Source organism: Anomaloglossus baeobatrachus, chromosome 12, assembly GCF_048569485.1.
Source record: "Anomaloglossus baeobatrachus isolate aAnoBae1 chromosome 12, aAnoBae1.hap1, whole genome shotgun sequence".
Taxonomy (NCBI): Eukaryota; Metazoa; Chordata; class Amphibia; order Anura; family Aromobatidae; genus Anomaloglossus; species Anomaloglossus baeobatrachus.
The window spans coordinates 120,352,687-120,373,294 of NC_134364.1; positions in this window are offsets into that span (position 1 = coordinate 120,352,687).

A 20,608-nucleotide genomic window follows, 5' to 3' on the forward strand; every position below is an offset into this window, starting at 1 on the left:
ATTGGATGTGTAATGGAAACTAAAGGGAAACCGGCAGGGTCAGATGTGGCACCCACATGATGCGAGAGGTTGCTATGAAGATAAACAGTACAGTTCCAGTGATTGTGAGAAACTATTGTGTCTCAAAATCATTGAGTCAGTGGATGGATGGACTTTTCCCATATACTTGCACTGGAGTGGCGACTGGGGTGCAAGGGGTTATCAGCAGGCCGTGTTGTGTTCAGGAAGCCTCTGCCATGACTACGAATTCCCCCGTTAGCCGCCTGAACATGTGCAGGACAATACATACAAGTGAATATATCAGAATATACAGTTAGGTCCAGAAATATTTGGACAGTGACACAATTTTGGCGAGTTGGGCTCTGCATGCCACCACATTGGATTTGAAATGAAACCTCTACAACAGAATTCAAGTGCAGATTGTAACGTTTAATTTGAAGGTTTGAACAAAAATATCTGATAGAAATTGTAGGAATTGTCACATTTCTTTACAAACACTCCACATTTTAGGAGGTCAAAAGTAATTGGACAAATAAACCAAACCCAAACAAAATATTTTTATTTTCAATATTTTGTTGCGAATCCTTTGGAGGCAATCACTGCCTTAAGTCTGGAACCCATGGACATCACCAAACGCTGGGTTTCCTCCTTCTTAATGCTTTGCCAGGCCTTTACAGCCGCAGCCTTCAGGTCTTGCTTGTTTGTGGGGCTTCCCGTCTTAAGTCTGGATTTGAGCAAGTGAAATGCATGCTCAATTGGGTTAAGATCTGGTGATTGACTTGGCCATTGCAGAATGTTCCACTTTTTTGCACTCAAACTCCTGGGTAGCTTTGGCTGTATGCTTGGGGTCATTGTCCATCTGTACAATGAAGCGCCGTCCGATCAACTTTGCGGCATTTGGCTGAATCTGGGCTGAAAGTATATCCCGGTACACTTCAGAATTCATCCGGCTACTCTTGTCTGCTGTTATGTCATCAATAAACACAAGTGACCCAGTGCCATTGAAAGCCATGCATGCCCATGCCATCACGTTGCCTCCACCATGTTTTACAGAGGATGTGGTATGCCTTGGATCATGTGCCGTTCCCTTTCTTCTCCAAACTTTTTTCTTCCCATCATTCTGGTACAGGTTGATCTTTGTCTCATCTGTCCATAGAATACTTTTCCAGAACTGAGCTGGCTTCATGAGGTGTTTTTCAGCAAATTTAACTCTGGCCTGTCTATTTTTGGAATTGATGAATGGTTTCCATCTAGATGTGAACCCTTTGTATTTACTTTCATGGAGTCTTCTCTTTACTGTTGACTTAGAGACAGATACACCTACTTCACTGAGAGTGTCCTGGACTTCAGTTGATGTTGTGAACGGGTTCTTCTTCACCAAAGAAAGTTTGCGGCGATCTTCCACCACTGTTGTCATCCGTGGACGCCCAGGCCTTTTTGAGTTCCCAAGCTCACCAGTCAATTCCTTTTTTCTCAGAATGTACCCGACTGTTGATTTTGCTACTCCAAGCATGTCTGCTATCTCTCTGATGGATTTTTTCTTTTTTTTCAGCTTCAGGATGTTCTGCTTCACCCCAATTGAGAGTTCCTTAGACCGCATGTTGTCTGGTCACAGCAACAGCTTCCAAATGCAAAACCACACACCTGTAATCAACCCCAGACCTTTTAACTACGTCATTGATTACAGGTTAATGAGGGAGACGCCTTCAGAGTTAATTACAGCCCTTAGAGTCCCTTGTCCAATTACTTTTGGTCCCTTGAAAAAGAGGAGGCTATGCATTACAGAGCTATGATTCCTAAACCCTTTCTCCGATTTGGATGTGAAAACTCTCATATTGCAGCTGGGAGTGTGCACTTTCAGCCCATATTATATATATAATTGTATTTCTGAACATGTTTTTGTAAACAGCTAAAATAACAAAACTTGTGTCACTGTCCAAATATTTCTGGACCTAACTGTATACAAAAATATATACAAATTTACATATTCACAATCCATGGAAATGTCATAGCTGAAACACAATTGCAAACAACATTAAGTGCATCCATCATAACAATTTGTCACATCAATATGACGCATGGACAGAACAGAGGAAGCACTGAAAGCATAGTGACAGCAGACTCAAGGTATATAGATGCACCTGTGCTTGCTGAGTCACATGAATAAATCATGGAAACATGAAGTGCCTTGAAAGGTGATGCATGGCTCACCAAGGGTTAAATGCTGTACGTGAGATAGCAAAATGTAAATGAGATAAGTCAAATGTAAATATGTCAAAGGACACCAGAATTGGCTGATCAAAGGAAATGAAGCGCTCGCACTTATTTGGACCCAGTAAGTGACAGTTCAGCCATCAAATGTTGGGCAGGGGTGGGCTGAGCTTTCAGTATGGTGATAGACAGCTCAACCGACCAATCAGAGATGGGGCATGCTGGGTTTCCTCCGTGTGTCTCCTGTATGGAGTGACTGCCTAGTTATTTTGTTTGCTCCCTGTTTTCAAACAATAAGGGGTACTTTGCACACTACGACATCGCAAGTGCGATGTTGGTGGGGTCAAATTGAAAGTGACGCACATCCGGCATCGCAGGCGACATCGTAGTGTGTAAAGCTTAGATGATACGATTAAAGAGCGCAAAAGCGTCGTAATCGTATCATCGGTGTAGCGTCGGCGTAATCCATAATTACGCTGACGCGATGGTTCGATGTTGTTCCTCGTTCCTGTGGCAGCACACATCGCTGTGTGTGAATCCGCAGGAGCGAGGAACATCTCCTACCGGCGTCACCGCGGCTCCCATAGGATATACGGAAGGAAGGAGGTGGGCGGGATGTTTACATCCCGCTCATCTCCGCCCCTCCGTTCCTATTGGCCGCCTGCCGTGTGACGTCACAGTGATGCCGTACGACCCGCCCCCTTAATAAGGAGGCGGGTCGCCGGCCAGAGCGACGTCCCAGGACAGGTGAGTGCATGTGAAGTTGCCGTAGCGATAATGTTCACTACGGCAGCTATCACAAGAGATCACAGCTGCGACGGGGCGGGGACTATCGCGCTCGGCATCGCAGCATCGGCTTGCGATGTCGCAGCGTGCAAAGTACCCCTAAGAGTTTTAACTTTAACTTGGTGGTGCCTGCATGCCTTGTGTTCCTGTGTTCAGTCTCAGATCTATTTCTCCCTGACCTTTGATCTTGCTTCTGACTATGATTGTCTAGTACCTTTTTCTTCATCCACCACCTTCCTGTAATTTTGACCACGGAAGGTGACCTGACTACACGTTTGTCTCACCCATTATTTGTATTACAGGTTCTCTTGGTATCTGACCCTGGACCTCTTGGTTACGCAGCCTCACGGCTAGTCCATGAGTAGTGACTAGAGTCACTTTACAACAGAGGACCTGACCCACAAAGGATCACCATGTCAACCAGAGAATGCACCAATTTATAGACATTGTATGAATAGATTTTTCGGCAATGAAAGATCCAAACTGAAAACTTAAGGTCTGATTTTATTTACTACACTAGTGCCAATATGGCACTGCCTTTACATTATATAAGAAAATCCTGGTGGTTGGTTCCCTTTTAACATTGGGGTTGCTTGTAAAAAGCATTTAATAACAAGTGTAGCACTGTAATTAGTTAATGGGGATTGTTCTGTCTTCCCTTCATGGGCCCTGGGGCGTATGAAGATTGACAGGCAGCTAAACCTTTATCCGCTAAGCAATAAGGAGACCGTTGCTTGAAGGACATCTGTATTTATTGAACATTAGTAGATGTTTGTTAGATGAAACTGGAACAATAAGATATGTACAATCAGTATGTGTATAATATAACAGGGAACATACATACAGAGCCTGACAATATACACACAAATCTAAAGGCAGCTTAAACCTAACTTAATACATGCAGCTATCTAACATAGTAAGAGTCCAGAGCTGCAGATGGCAACAAAAAAACATGTATGTCCGTACCAGTGATGCTGTCACACAGGAGATAAAATGGAGAATGTCCTCGGCTTGTGAGTCAGCAGGAAATGGATGTTTCCTACGCAGAATGCACCGCCAAGGGGAGGAGAAAAGAAACATGAAACACAAGGCTGGTGCCACTAAAGTTTGGTCACTAGATGGAGCTGAAGTACAAAATAGTAAAGGAAACAATAGATATGCAACAGGGCAAACAATGCAAAACACGAATTGAATGCAGGAGGCAGAACAGGGGTAAATCATGCTGTCAAGTCCCCCTTTGGGGAAGCAATGACTCAAGCCATTCGGTTGGATCACTGGATTCGGCAAAAATGTTATGGGTAACAGCAGGTTTAAGCTATTTTTCCCGATATGGTCCACTTGCCTAAGACAGAACCGATGGAGGTTGGAGCTACCAGCTCTCGGCCTGTTGAGAGGGGACGTTGGCGCAATCTGAGACATTGCTTCTACGTTTGTTGCGCTGGGCATTTTCTCAAGGATTGCCCAATACACCCTCAAGCAAGCTGACGGGAAATATCTAAGTCTGAGTGATAGTCGAGGAGGTCACCACTTTTGTTCATTCACTTTACTTTTTATAAATCAGTAAAAATAAATTAATATTTCTTCTTTTAAACGTATTCTTACCTTACAGCCTGTATTCCACAATTGTCTAAAAGTTTTGTTCTCCCCTATATACATATATACAAAACATGATGTGGACGCATGCTGTTGCATTCTTTTTGATTGTTTGCTTTTGCATTTCAGCCACAGGAGCTCTTGCGCATTTACAGATGTAGCATTCATTAATATGACAGACGGAGCATTATGCTATTTTCGTGATGTGCCATGGCTCATTATACTATAGGCATAGCGCGCTGTTCGAATTGTAAGTGTATTAGAACAGCTCGCTCATTAATAGTGCAGCAGACAGTCTGTCACGCTAATGATTATTACATCTGTATTTCGCTTTGTTCTAGCTGTGCTGACTGGCTTTATTTTTTACGTGTGGGACCTGCATGGTACTGGTATTTAGCATTGCATAGTGTCATTACTTAGGAACCACTGTTATATGGCATCTCATATGATTTATATAATAGCATTATTACAATCTATTTTTTGTTTCTATCAAAATTTTTAAAAACCTTCTAAAATAATATGTTCCGCCCCGGTGTTGGGCTGCTCGGATCCGGGATCGTGGTGGCTCGAGGGACCCGGACCCGGTTTGGCGGACACTTTGGATCCGTGAAAAGGGGTATTTACAGGGGAGAAGTTTGTGACGCCACCTGTGGGTTGCGATAGTGGGAGTACTGCCGCTGCTGGAAGAGTACCGGGGCAGATGGAGTTAAGCAGCCTGATGTTAGTCCTTCCACAGGTAGGGAAGGCACCGGACTCTGGGGGGTTGGTAGCTTTGGGAAAACAGGGTGCAGGGAAGCAGGGTACTCACTGGGGGTAGTCATGGTGGTGGATGAGGATTATAAAGGCGACACACATGCTGCAAGTAAACCAAATTCTCTGTGTGCCACAGTCACTGCGGGGAGCCCGTCTAGGTATCCGCTCCCACCAGTGTCACTTGATAGTCCGGAGCCCACCTCCGATCACAATTTAACTGTTTGTGGCCCCGTGGCTTGAAGCTGTGAGGGCCCAGCTCACTTTTTGAAGTGTAGCTGTGCTCTTGAGGGCTGCCACATGGGACTTCAGTGGGCTGCTTTTTGGCTGGAAAAGCCTGTCCCATGTGATGTGCTTATGCCCCCAAACTCTGATCTCTGTGGGAAAGTCCCTGAAGGTCCTGGTTACGGGGCAACCGGCAGATTAGGACCAGGTGGTATATATCCCAATCGCCAGTCAGGGCCCATCGTGCTCCAGATGGCAATGGAGCTGCTGGCACCCTGTGGGTTAGGCGGAGACTATAGAGCTGATGACTCAGAGATAACCCAGGAGACCTGGGAAGCGGTCACGTGTGTAGGGACACGTCAAACCGGACGACAACCCAGTTAGCGTTTTGGTGGAGCGGGCGCTACTCCGACCACGTGTGTAGGGAACACGTCAGGCCGGATGGTAACCAGTTAGCATTGACCGAGAAGACCACTGCGACAGCGCCCTGTCGGCCACGTGTGTAAATGTAATACTATTGTATGAACTGAGGATTTTGATTGCGTTAGGACAATGACAACCAGAGACAGGTTCTTGGTGCAAAGACGTTATAATATGTAACCACAATATGTACACAGAACATAAACACAGTAGAACATAAACACAGTAAATACCTGCCAGGTTCAGAGCAAAGGGGAATTCCCGGGGCCGCGCACCGGACTCCCCCAGGGAGACCACCAGGAGCGAACCCCTATACAGGGACTGTCTGGCGATCACCCCAGAAGGCCTAAATGCGCAGCAGCCGGGACACGAAAGGGCAACAGGTATAGTCCAAAAATGTCCGTAGGTGATGTGAGTGTCCTAGGGTGGATATGAAATGGAAGGAACCGGGCAGAAGTGCCGACCAGAGACGGCAGACGGAGTCCGGGCACAGCTTGATGAGACCAGGTGAAGTCCAGAGCCGGTGTCGGGTGTTTCAACAGGATCCAAACAGCAATCAGGAACCAAGAGCAGCAGGGCAGGAGTACACAGGAAGCAGTATACTCAAGCAACTAGACTAAGCTTAGGGGCGGGCTTTTAAACAGATGAACAGGAAGTAGGGCAACAGAACAGAAAACTCCATGTTAACAAAGGGCAAGATCCTTCAGAAGAAAAATGGAAATCCAGGAACTCTGACAGTAAGACACGTCAGGCCGAGCGGTCCTTCGATTAGCGTTTCTGGTCACCACTCGACTGGCCACGTGTGTGACGGACACGTCAGACCACGTAGTCACACCAGTAGCATTTGACTGGGAAGCCGAGGAGAGAAATAGGGTTCAAACACCCAATCCAGGAACACCCGGTTAACTCCACAGGGGTTCTGGAATACGCTGTCCGTGCACGTAGAGGGCACAACCGGACAGGTGACGCAGCAGGTATGCTGTCCGTGTGTATAGAGAACACAACCGGACAAGTAACGCTACAGGTATGCTGTCCGTGTGCGTAGGAGGCACAAACTGAGAGGTGACACAGCAGCCGCAGTCCAGTTAACGCCACTGGACTGCTATAGCACAACTGGAACGGCAGCAAGGAAGCACTGCGCCTGACCCTGATGTGCCGAGCCACGAATCTTGGCGTGACAGGCACCGTTCGCCTAGCCCTACCTACCGCTTCCAACAAAGCTTATGCCACCATGAACTCTAAATGAAGACTGCGCACCTCCATGCTGTCTCCAGCCCTTTATAACCTGGGTCCACCCCAAACCTAGGGTGGAACCACCAAGGTTCAATAGCAGAGTGCCATGTCAGCAGCGACGTCACCAGTGGCCTATCCGGAACCACCACGTCATTGATGACCTAATGGCAGCCACGTCCCAAACATTTCACCAGTCATCGTCTGACGACCAATGGTGAGGTGCCAGATCATAGGGGCGGGCCTCTGCGAGCCAGTCCGGAGTGGCCACGTCATCAGGACACCTGACACCCTCTGCCCTATCAGGGCCTGCCACCTCATGGACATGCTCAGTGAGGTCCTTACCGGACCTAGCCTCTGATGCACTAAGTGCCTGAGCATGCTCAGTAGCCTGAACAACAGACTCAGAAATCAGACTATCTGCCTGAGCATGCTCTGTAGGAACATCCCAGAACTTAGACACAGCATGAAGTCCAAGTACTTGTGCAAAGAGGCTGTTAGGATTAATTGTGAGAGCATGCTCAGTAGCCTGAACTGAGGACTTAATCTCAGAAATGACACAATCAGGCTGAGCATGCTCAGTATGCAAAACACCAGACTTAGACTCTGGCTGGGGTAAATCGGCGCACGCATGCGCACTAGTCGCCTCTCCTCACTTAGACGTGGTGGAAGGCGCAGCCAACTGGATGACCCGAGGCACGGCCAAGAACGGCAGCCGGCGCCTGGGCACAACAGGAACCGCAGAAGACTGCTTGCGGCTATGGCGGCGCCGGTTCGTAACAGTCCCCTTCCTCTGCAGGTTAATTGCCAGGATGTTGAATCGGCTCCTGACCTAGGGTCCTGTACCCCATCGTGCTAGGTACCGGTCAGTTTCTTTTGGGCTTGCTGGTGCCGACAGTCCTCCTAGACTATGTCCGTCGCACCCTTTTCCAATGTCACTTCCACCGGTCCCCGACTCCTCTGGTCCCGGACCACCGTCTGCGACCCAACCTCGGTCTAGCTCCCCGGGAGCTCACTCTCCCCAGCTCCTCTCTCTTTGAGGGCTCTCACTACTCTCCTACTTCCTCCTTCCCACCAGTCTGCCTGACCCCTAGGTGGGTGGACCTTTACTAGCTAGACCAACCCACTGGTGTGTCTGACAGGTCATGATGTGAGGTGCTGATTGGGATTTGTGGTGCTGATTGTAGTGATACCAATTTCTTAGGAACCTTGAACCATGGAGGGTAGGCCCTGCACCCTGGGTAAGGATGCAGTACCCTGTGGCACCCTGATGTACTCAGGGGCTTCTCAAATATAGCAAATTTATTAGGTGGGGTTTCATGCACCAATCTCGGAGAAATTTACATTAGACTAAATTGCACCAAATTTACTAGGAAGTGAGCGCTTTTTTATAAAGTTGGCCCATCTTTAGGCAGTAGAAAGAATTTTCAATTTGCACCTTTTTATGTGCTTTATTTTCTATCTGTAAAATTGATGAATCTGTTAAAACATTTCTAGCCATGAATATACCAATATACAACATGAAAATGAAGAGTAAAAAAGGTGCAACTTTTTGAGGAATGAAAAATTACACAATAAATTCCTCTACAGGGATTGGCTTAGATGAAAAGATTTACAAGTGCATTAATAAATTATAATATTATCAAAAAGTTAATTTATTTCAGTAATTTAATACAAAAAGGGAAACACATATTATTGTATTTGAAATACAGCAAATGGTCCTCTGACGTATATATATATATATATATATATATATATATATATATATATATACATACACTAGCTGTAGTATCCGGGCATTGCCCGGGATAGTAACTATCTCTCTGTCTCTCTCCCAGTCTCTGTCTGTGTCTCGCTGTCTGTCTCTTTCCTTGTCTGTCTGTTTCTCTCTGTCTGTATTTGCATTAGTCTGTCTCAATCTCTGTATCTGTCTGTCTGTCTCTCTCTGTCTCTTTGCCCGTCTGTCTCTTTGCCCGGCCGTCTTTTTGCCCGGCCGTCTTTTTGCCCGGCCGTCTTTTTGCCCGGCCGTCTTTTTACCCGGCCGTCTCCTTCCAGGGCTGTCTCCTTCCAGGGCTGTCTCCTTCCAGGGCTGTCTCCTTCCAGGGCTGTCTCCTTCCAGGGCTGTCTGTTTCTAGGGCTGTCTGTTTCTAGGGCTGTCTGTTTCTAGGTCTGTCTCTTTCTAGGTCTGTCTCTTTCTAGGTCTGTCTCTTTCTAGGTCTGTCTCTTTCTAGGTCTGTCTCTTTCTAGGTCTGTCTCTCTCCAGGGCTGCCTCTTTCCAGGGCTGTCTCTTTTCAGGTCTGTCTCTTTTCAGGTCTGTCTCTCTCCAGGTCTGTCTCTCTCCCGCTCTGTCTCTTTCCTGCTCTGTCTCTTTCCCGCTCTCTGTCTCTTTCCAGGGCTGTATCTTTGCCTGTCTGTCTCTTTGGGCGTTTGTCTCTTTCCCGGTCTGTCTCTTTCCAGGGCTGTCTGTTTCCAGGGCTGTCTCTTTCCAGGGCTGTCTCTTTCCAGGGCTGTCTCTTTCCAGGGCTGTCTCTTTCCAGGGCTGTCTCTTTCCAGGGCTGTCTCTTTCCCCATCTGTGTCTTTCCCAGTCTGTCTCTTTCCCCATCTGTCTCTGTCTGTCTTTTTCTGTTTCTCTCTATCAGTCTCACCACCGACATCTTTTTACCTCACACATTGGCTTGTTATACTAACAGTTTATTTTGTTCCTATAGCAACCACTGACAGATGCTATTTATAGCCTGCAGCTCCCGGCTCCATTTAGTTTAATGGCTGCAGGATTTTTGTAGAGTAACTGGAAAGCACAGGGTTAATTTTTCCTGCCCAAACATGATCTATGACGTTCCTGGGTCCCATGAGGCGCCTGTGCAAAATTTCGTGATTGTACATGTGATGGTGCGGATTCCTTTAGCGGACATACACACATACACACACACACATACACTGAGCTTTATATATTAGATGTATAGGTTTTTTCTGCCTTTGTAGTAGACTGTTGATTTTTCTTGAAGTCCTGATGAAGGAGACAGTGATCTCTGAAACGCATTGTTCTGAATGAACAATAAAGAGATGAAATATTCAACATGGTTTATTTCTGGTGATGGCGTGGCATACACCCAATTTCCCCCATTACGTCTGACTCATCTATCTGGGACTGCGGCTTTTGCCATTTTTTTCTGTGTGTTTAGGAGTTGTGACTGGCACAACACTAATAGGTGAGTGAGATTGCCTCGACTTATCTGTTACCTTACTGTGAAAAGACACCTGATGCAGTTAGCAACTAAACCACCAGGTGTCTCTTAAGTAGAACCAAACAGGATATACTAGCAGAAACCCTAGGGGAAGCAGAACCCAGGAGCGATGCACACAGAGGTAACGTCAGGACAAAAGGGGGAACCGAGACAGCGTCAGAACAAGCCAAGGTCGGTAAACCAAGGGAGTCAGTCAGAGGGTAGGAAAGAGAACGGACAACAGAGATGGGAATGAATGGAGAAGGGGGGTAAGACAGCAGGGGGTCTATGGAGAGAGTTGGGCAGTACACCGGAATGGGCAGAAACAAAGAGGTGAGATGGAGGGGGTCACAGGGATGTCAGTTAAAGCAGACACGGTTGGAGGAAGGCAATCAGGAGGGCTGGAGGAGGGGAGCTGTAGCAGTACAGTATCAGAGAAGGCACGAGCAGAGCACTAGCCGAAGCTGGAAATATCACTGGCAGCGCAGCAGCAGGGTCGGCTCTGCTATAAAGTGGAGGAAGGTCCAAATCGAGGTTAGAAATACCCCTCCCCCATGGTCAAGAAGAGGCTGAAAACCTGGAGGGGATCGCACGGCGTAAGCCAGCTCTACAGGGGTCGGCCAGCAGAGCAAGGCGAGAAACTGGCTCTGCAGGATGACAGGCCTGCAGAGCATGGTCATGACACCTACCTGGTAAGAGCTTATTTTGCGCTTCTATCCACAAAATTTCCTACGTATTCAAAAATTTGGGGGAGATTCACAAGGAGTGGACACTGCTGGAGTCAGTGCTTCTAGAGCCACTACACACAGACGTATCCAGGACATGGGCTACAAGTGTCACCTTCCTTGTGTCACCACTCATGATCAATAGACAACGCCAGAAGCATCTTACCTGGGCCAAGGAGAAAGATCTGGACTGTTCTCAGTGTCCAAGGTGTTGTTTTCAGATGAGAGTAAATTTTGCATTTTATTTGGAAATCGTGGTCCCAGAGTCTGGAGGAAGAGTGGAGGCCACAATCCAAGCTGCTGAGGTCTAGTGTGAGGTCTCCACAATCAGTGATGGTTTGGGGAGCCATGTCATCTGCTGGTGTAGCTCCACTGTGTTTTATCAAGACCAAAGTCAGCGCAGCCGTCTACCAGGACATTTTACAGCACTTCATGCTTCTCTCTGCCGACAAGCTTTTTGGAGATGGAAATTTCATTTTCCAGCAGGACTTGGCCCCTGTCCACACTGCCAAAAGTACCGATACCTGGTTTACTAACCACAGTATCACTGTGCTTGATTGGCCAGCAAATTCACCTAACCTAAACCCCATAGAGAATCTATGAGAGACACCAGAGCCAACAATGCAGATGAGCTGAAGGCGGCTATCACAGCAACCTGGACTTCCATAACACCTCAGCAGTGCCACAGGCTGATCGCCTCCATGCCACATTGCCACATTGATGCAGTAATTCATGTAAAAGGAGCCGCGACCAAGTATTGAGGCATTTACTCTACAGACTTTTCAATAGGCGCCAACAGTTCTGAATATAAAATAATTTTTTCAGTTGGTCTTAACACGTGAAATAGATCCCTCTGTGTGTAATGACTCTATATAATATATAATAAACACGTGAAATAGATCACTCTGTGTGTAATGACTCTATATAATATATAATAAACACGTGAAATAGATCACTCTGTGTGTAATTGTGCCGACCCTGTAGAGGCTGAACTGCTTGGATCCGGGAGTGATTACTCGTGGCTCGAGGGTCTCCAGACCCGGGGGCTAGGGGCCACTCTCAAATGTGAAGAAGGGGGAAATTATTTACAGGAGGAGATATAGTTTGTGACACCACCCATTGTGTGTGGTAAAGGGGGAGTACCGCCGCTGCCGGTGGAAGTACCCGGGTTGATGGAATAGGGCAGCCAGATGACGTTACCCTCCACGGGTAGAGAAGGCCCCAGGACTCTGGATGGAGGGGGTTTGCAGGGGAGCGCAGACACGCTGGAAACAGGGGGTGATCAGGTACTCAAATTCAAATTCAAATTCAAATTCAAATATGCTTTATTGGCAGGACCAAAATGCAGTTAGTGTTGCCAAAGCAAGAGTAATACAGTAAGTAAGGTGGGAGGGGATCAGGGTTATGGGGAGTTGGGAGGCACAATTTGGGCTCTGACAGTCCATTTAGGGGTCTTAGGTTCCCCTCAGCTTATGACATGTGGTGACATATTGGGCGGCGATCTCCACCATTGATTCCTCTTCCCCCAGTAGGTTGCGGAGTTTCATGTCCTCATCCATGGATGGAAAGCCCGGGCTATGGGTGGTAAATTTCTGGAAGTGGGAGGCCCTCACTGCTGAGTATTTGTCACAGTGCAGTAGGAAATGCGTCTCGTCCTCCAGAGCCCCCTGCTGGCAGTGGTGGCACAGTCTGTTCTCCCGCGGCTTGTATGTCTGTCGGTGCCGCCCTGTTTCCACCTCTAGGCTGTGGGCACTCAGTCTGTACAGACTCAGGGTCTGCCTGTCTTTGGGGTGGCGTAGCCTTTCCAGATATGGGGCCAGAGTGTAGTCCCTCCGCAGTGACCGGTAGATGGTGAGTTTCTGGGAGTTCTCTAATTCACTCTTCCAGTCCTCTATGTATTGCATCTTGCGGCTCTCTGAGATCTCTTTTATTTGGGCTTTTGTCAGGGTGTGTTGCTGACTTTGGTTGCCGCAGTTCTTGGCTTGCTCTGGGCTCCGGCTCAGCAGGGCTTTATGATGGTAGGAGCTGGGGTTGCTGTTCTGTATGTGCGCCTGGTGTGATAGCGCCCTCTTGTGTATAGTGAACCATAAGGGGAATCAGAAGGAAAGCAGATGCTGACAACGTGGTAAACCAAGTCTCTGGGTGCCGCTGCCCTCTTGGGGAGCTCGTCCGGGTCCCGTCCCCTGCTGTACTGCCTGATGGTCCGGAGCCTGCATACGTGCACAAATTTGAGTAGTGTCCAAGTGGCTCGAAAGTTTGAAGCTGTCCGGGCCCCGCTCCCCACTTTTTGAGTGAAAGAGTTGTGCTCTCAGGAGCTCACATTTGGGATTTCAGTGGGCTGCTTTGGTTGGGAAGCCCTATCCCCCTCATTGTGCTAGTTCCCCCGATCTCTGAGCTTCATGGGGACAGTCCATAAAGGCCCTATTCTCCACAGGTTAATTGCCGGGTTGTTTGAAGCCTCTCCCCAACCTAGAGTCCAGTACCCCGCCATGCTTTCGATCCCAGACCGGCTATTGTACTTGTTGCTGACCGTCCTCCGAGACTAAGTCAGGCACCCAGTCCCAATGTCCCGCGACCGGGTCTCCGACTCCTCCGGGTCTAGACCACAGTCTGCAACCCAATCTTCTCCTCCCTGGGAGCCACACTCTCCCTCCTAGCTCCTCACTGCTCGAGGGCTACCACTGAACTGACTTGTCACCTCCCACCTCCCTGCCGACCCCTAGGTGGGCAGCCCTATTCCAGCTTAGCAGCCCACTGGTGTGCCTGACAGGGTGTGGTGCAAGGTGCAATTGGGATTTTTGGATGCTGATGGAGGCAGTGCTGCAAGTTAGGAATCCAGAACCAAGAGGGGTTGAGTCCTGCACTAAGAATAAAGAGCATGCAGTACCCTGTGACGACCTGACTAGTCCAGGGGTGTCACATAATTACTCTATATAATATATAATAAACACGTGAAATAGATCCCTCTGTGTGTAATGACTCTATATAATATATAATAAACACGTGAAATAGATCCCTTTGTGTGTAGTGACTCTAAATAATAAACACATAAAATAGATCCCTCTGTGTGTAATGACTCTATAATAAATACGTGAAATAGATCCCTCTGTGTGTAATGACTCTATATAATATATAGGAATAGATCCCTCTGTGTGTTATGACTCTATATAATTTATAGGAATAGATCCCTCTGTCTGTAATGACTCTAATAATAATATATTATAGTATAGTAATAACTATACTTTCAACACACTTTGCAAAAATTAGATGAATATAAATAACTTTGTGATATATTTCAAAAAATAAATTTGGTTTTCTTTCTCCACTTTTGAGTTTCTCCTCCACCCCTGCATATTCAATTTACCATCTTCTCTGAAAAAACAGCAAAATTCCTTCTTGCTTAAGAGTATTTATACTGCCAGCACCGCAAGGTGTCAGGTTAACCTTCTATTAGTGAAGGGAGTTAGTTGGAGAGTGAGAAAACAAGCAGCGGGAGATCTGCTGCGCATGCTGATTCTTCTAATAAATGCCTTACAGAGCTTGATTCACATTTACACTGATTAGTACTTCTTTAAATTTTTCCCATGCTACTATGGATTTTGTCTATGTGATAGAAAAAAAAATGAAGACCAGGATTTCTTAAAGTGTATATGTGTATGGGGGACATAAGAGCAGCGAGTCTTCACCCACCAGCTCAGGGTTAATTGCACATTTAGTGATTGAGAGGCAAAATGGAAAACTGGGAAACATGAAGGATACAAGATGCATTGGCCAAAAAATAATGATATTCCTCATGTAAACACACAGGACAGAATATTATGAACTGTTGATTAAAACACAATTAGAGACGTCCAAATCTTTTTACATTCAAATTTGCCTTAATTGTTAAAGTTTTACAAATTATTAATCTTTATTGTCAATATCATCTGTTACACTCACTTCACTGGCACTAAGTACAAAGACATGCACAGTATACATTAATGTGATGGAGAAAAAGTCTAAAGTCATGGACATACTGTATTAGTGGACGTTATTGTCAATGTCAATATTATATATTTCTATCTCACTAAGTCCAAAGACATGCTCAGTACAAACCACTGTGATTGAGACTCAGTCCAAAGACATGCTCAGTACAAACCACTGTGATTGAGACTCAGTCCAAAAACATGCTCAGTACAAACCACTGTGATTGGGACAAAGTCCAAAGACACGCTCAGTGTAAACCACTGTGATTAGGACTAAGTCCAAAGACACGTTCAGTATAAACCACTGTGATTGGGACTAAGTCCAAAGACACGTTCAGTATAAACCACTGTGATTGATACTCAATCCAAAAAAATGTTCAATACATACCACGGAGATTAAGGCTAAATCCAAAAACATGTTCAGTACAAACCACTGTGATTCAGGTTAAGCCCAAAACATGTTCACTAGAAACCACTGTGATTAAGACTAAAGGCCGCTTTACATGCTGCGATATCGGGACCGATATCGCCAGGGTGCATACCCGCCCCCATTGGTTGTGCGACACGGGCAAATTGCTGCCCGTGTCACACAATATCGCCCAGACCCGTCACACTACTTACCTGCCCTGTGACGTTGCTGTGACCGGCGAACTGCCTCCTTTCTAAGGGGGCGATTCGTTCAGCGTCACAGCGACATCACAGCAGCGTCACTGAACTGCCGCCCAATAGAAGCGGAGGGGCGGAGATGAGCGGGATGAACATCCCGCCCACCTCCTTCCTTCCTCATTGTGGCCGGGAGGCAGGTAAGGTGAGCTTCCTCGTTCCTGCGGTGTCACATGGAGCGATGTGTGCTGCCGCAGGAACGAGGGACAACTTCGTTACTGCTGCAGTAACGATATTTGAGAATTGACCCCCATGTCACCGATAAGCGATTTTGCACGTTTTTGCGACGATGCAAAGTCGCTCATAGGTGTCACACGCAACGGCATCGTTAAAGCGATCAGATGTGCGTCACAAATTCCGTGACCCCAACGAGATCGCTTGAGCGATGTCGTAGCATGTAAAGCCCGCTTAAGTCCAAAGACATGTTGAGTACAAATCACTGTGATTAAGCCCAAGTCCAAAAACATGTTCAGTACAAACCACTGTGATTAAGGCTAAGTCCAAAGACATGCTCAGTACAAAACATTGTGATTGAGACTACGTCTGAAGACATGCTCAGTACGAATCAGAGTAAGTCCAAATACATGCTGAGTACAAACCATTGGGATTGACACTAAGTCCAAAAACATTCTCAGTATCTATAGCTGTCATCTAATGTGTGACAACTTGACAACACCACATTTGTGGAGGTGTTTTATAATCTAGTGGGTAGACCAAGGAGGTCATTAGACAAGTCTTGAATCTTGCTAAATAATTATTGGCTCTGTTATGTGCCAATCTTTCTTGGGAGATGTGTCAGCATCTACAGCTTGTGCTAATGGGGTATTTCAATATGGGAGAACTTCCAAAGGTTTTAAAATCTCTGTAAACAGGTGGTTCACTACATATCCTTATAGTGCCTTGATAACTCTGCTGGGGCAGTGAAACATATCGAGAGCTGTGATCTTTTGTTTTAAGGAAAAACATATGGACATGTTTTGTCAGAGGCACTGCAACACTCTGACTAGCTATTATTTAACTATTTTAAATTGTTTGTTTAAAAGATAGCAATTAATGATGAGCGGACTCGCAAATAACTGGAAACAACTGATCCCGGTGATCCGGTTCTTAAAATCCGGTTCTGGGCCAGATTCCGGTCCCCATATAAGCCTATGGGGACCAGAATCCGAAGATTAAAAATGTTGGTATAAGGTATAGGAGGATAGAAGCGCTGTACTTACCGAGGCTCCAGGGCAGCTGTACACTGCTCCCGCAGCCACTCATTCACTTCAGGGGGTGCTTATTACTTTCATTGTATATGCATTACATTCCCCACCCACCAGCCGTCCTAACGTTGGTTGCAGTCAGACGCACCCCCAACCTGTCTGACAGCGTCTGCCTGCAACCAATCACAGGTGCTGTCTGTAGGTCTATATCGTACAGTAAAAATAAATAAATAAAATATTTTTCATAGGGTCCGCCCATATTATGATACCTAGGACAAATAAAGCATACGGCTACAGGCTGCAGCCCCTGCCGTTCGCCTATCTTGGCTGCGTATCAAAATAGGAGGAACCGCATGCGGCATTATTTTTTTAATTATTTAAATAATTTTAAAAAATGGCTTGCGGTTCCCCCCAATTTTGATACCCAGCCAATATAAAGCCCGACATCCAAGATAGGTGCGCTGCTGGGAGCTGCAGCTTGTAGCCATAGGCTTTATCTGTGCTAGGTATCATAATATGGGGGGCCATACACCAATTGTTTTATTTATTTTTTTACCACGATCAAGACACGAATTAAAGAGTCTGTGATTGGTTGCAGTCAGACGCTATCACACAAGCTGGGGGCGCATCTGACTGTAACCAATCACAGAAACCAGGACAGCCGGCAGGTGAGAAAAGCAGTGCATACGAAGGAGCAATGATGAAGGCCCAGGAAGTGAAGGAGAAACCGCGGGAGCATTGTACAGCCTCGCCGGAGCCTTCATAAGTATGAAGCACTTGCTTCATTGTTATTTTCTTCATTTTTCCTATATTATTATTTTAATTTCCTAAGTGCCGATGTCATAATCCAGCAGCGGGAGCTGGAGACCCCTGGAGTACAGTCAGGGCCAGAAATATTTGGACAGTGACACAAGTTTTGTTATTTTAGCTGTTTACAAAAACATGTTCAGAAATACAATTATATATATAATATGGGCTGAAAGTGCACACTCCCAGCTGCAATATGAGAGTTTTCACATCCAAATCGGAGAAAGGGTTTAGGAATCATAGCTCTGTAATGCATAGCCTCCTCTTTTTCAAGGGACCAAAAGTAATTGGACAAGGGACTCTAAGGGCTGCAATTAACTCTGAAGGCGTCTCCCTCGTTAACCTGTAATCAATGAAGTAGTTAAAAGGTCTGGGGTTGATTACAGGTGTGTGGTTTTGCATTTGGAAGTTGTTGCTGTGACCAGACAACATGCGGTCTAAGGAACTCTCAATTTAGGTGAAGCAGAACATCCTGAGGCTGAAAAAAAAAGAAAAAATCCATCAGAGAGATAGCAGACATGCTTGGAGTACCAAAATCAACAGTCGGGTACATTCTGAGAAAAAAGGAATTGACTGGTGAGCTTGGGAACTCAAAAAGGCCTGGGCGTCCACGGATGACAACAGTGGTGGATGATCGCCGCATACTTTCTTTGGTGAAGAAGAACCCGTTCACAACATCAACTGAAGTCCAGAACACTCTCAGTGAAGTAGGTGTATCTGTCTCTAAGTCAACTGTAAAGAGAAGACTCCATGAAAGTAAATACAAAGGGTTCACATCTAGATGCAAACCATTCATCAATTCCAAAAATAGACAGGCCAGAGTTACATTTGCTGAAAAACACCTCATGAAGCCAGCTCAGTTCTGGAAAAGTATTCTATGGACAGATGAGACAAAGATCAACCTGTACCAGAATGATGGGAAGAAAAAAGTTTGGAGAAGAAAGGGAACGGCACATGATCCAAGGCACACCACATCCTCTGTAAAACATGGTGGAGGCAACGTGATGGCATGGGCATGCATGGCTTTCAATGGCACTGGGTCACTTGTGTTTATTGATGACATAACAGCAGACAAGAGTAGCCGGATGAATTCTGAAGTGTACCGGGATATACTTTCAGCCCAGATTCAGCCAAATGCCGCAAAGTTGATCGGACGGCGCTTCATAGTACAGATGGACAATGACCCAAAGCATACAGCCAAAGCTACCCAGGAGTTCATGAGTGCAAAAAAGTGGAACATTCTGCAATGGCCAAGTCAATCACCAGATCTTAACCCAATTGAGCATGCATTTCACTTGCTCAAATCCAGACTTAAGACGGAAAGACCCACAAACAAGCAAGACCTGAAGGCTGCGGCTGTAAAGGCCTGGCAAAGCATTAAGAAGGAGGAAACCCAGCGTTTGGTGATGTCCATGGGTTCCAGACTTAAGGCAGTGATTGCCTCCAAAAGGATTCGCAACAAAATATTGAAAATAAAAATATTTTGTTTGGGTTTGGTTTATTTGTCCAATTACTTTTGACCTCCTAAAATGTGGAGTGTTTGTAAAGAAATGTGACAATTCCTACAATTTCTATCAGATATTTTTGTTCAAACCTTCAAATTAAACGTTACAATCTGCACTTGAATTCTGTTGTAGAGGTTTCATTTCAAATCCAATGTGGTGGCATGCAGAGCCCAACTCGCCAAAATTGTGTCATTGTCCAAATATTTCTGGACATAACTGTATGTAAGGTGGTAGTAAATGTATTATACCAGCAAGGGGAGCTGGCACTCTAATAATACCGGGAAACTAAAGAGTCCACAAGCTGTAACTAGCTCCACCAGTGGATCAGAAAGTCATACAAGCCAGGGTCTGAGCCAGGAGATCACATGGTACCGGGGATGAGGCAGAGTCAGAGTCAAGGGAGAGCCAGGTCAGAATCCAAGAATGTCAGGGACCAGAGGAGAACAATTACCGAAGTCTATCACTAGCCGAGGTCAGGAGCCAGGAGAGCAGGTGGTAGTGGCCAGACACAGAAACGAAACAACCAAGAAGGGTCCAGAGGGGAAGGACAGAAGTAAGGAAGGACAGACACAGTCAGGAGGACAGGGAGTCAGGGAGGACGGATGTGGAATAGAGGACGGGAGTTAGGAAGGACGGAAAAGGTAAACGGACAGGATCAGGCAACTTACACAGACCAGCGAACACACTGCAAGGCAGAACTATAACTGGCACCACATGAATGGAAATGACCCCAAGATAAGGCGCCGTGATCCTGGAAACAAGGCACAGAGGAGAGGCTCCTCCCACCGGCCACGCTCCAGGGAACACTGACAGCTGTGAGTCATGATAGTTGGATCTGGAATCCCGAGCCCAGGTCCGGCACCCAGGTACTTTTGAAACCGCGTGGATCCTGACTTTTACAGTCCTGGTCCGCCCATCACTAATAGCAATACATTAGCGGGTAGGTTATAATAAAAAATTGTAATCACTAAGTATGGCAGCATTTACAATATACTGGCTTTCTTTAGCAATATATTTAATATTATGTAGACCTCATGTTTTGAGTATAAAAAGTTAATTGTTATGTATACATCGGTTGATGGAAGCCAGACATTATTTGGACACTGTAAATAGTTTATAGCAGAAGCAGAACCTTAATAGCTGTTTTTAGCTTGTTTTCACACAGTCACAGCAACTAGGGGTAGAATTAAACCACTTATTGATCTAACGTACTATTCGCCCCTATCAATTACATGATTCTCACTTTGTTTTTTTGGTGCATTATACTTTGCTGTGCACACAGAGGTTATGTATCCGGC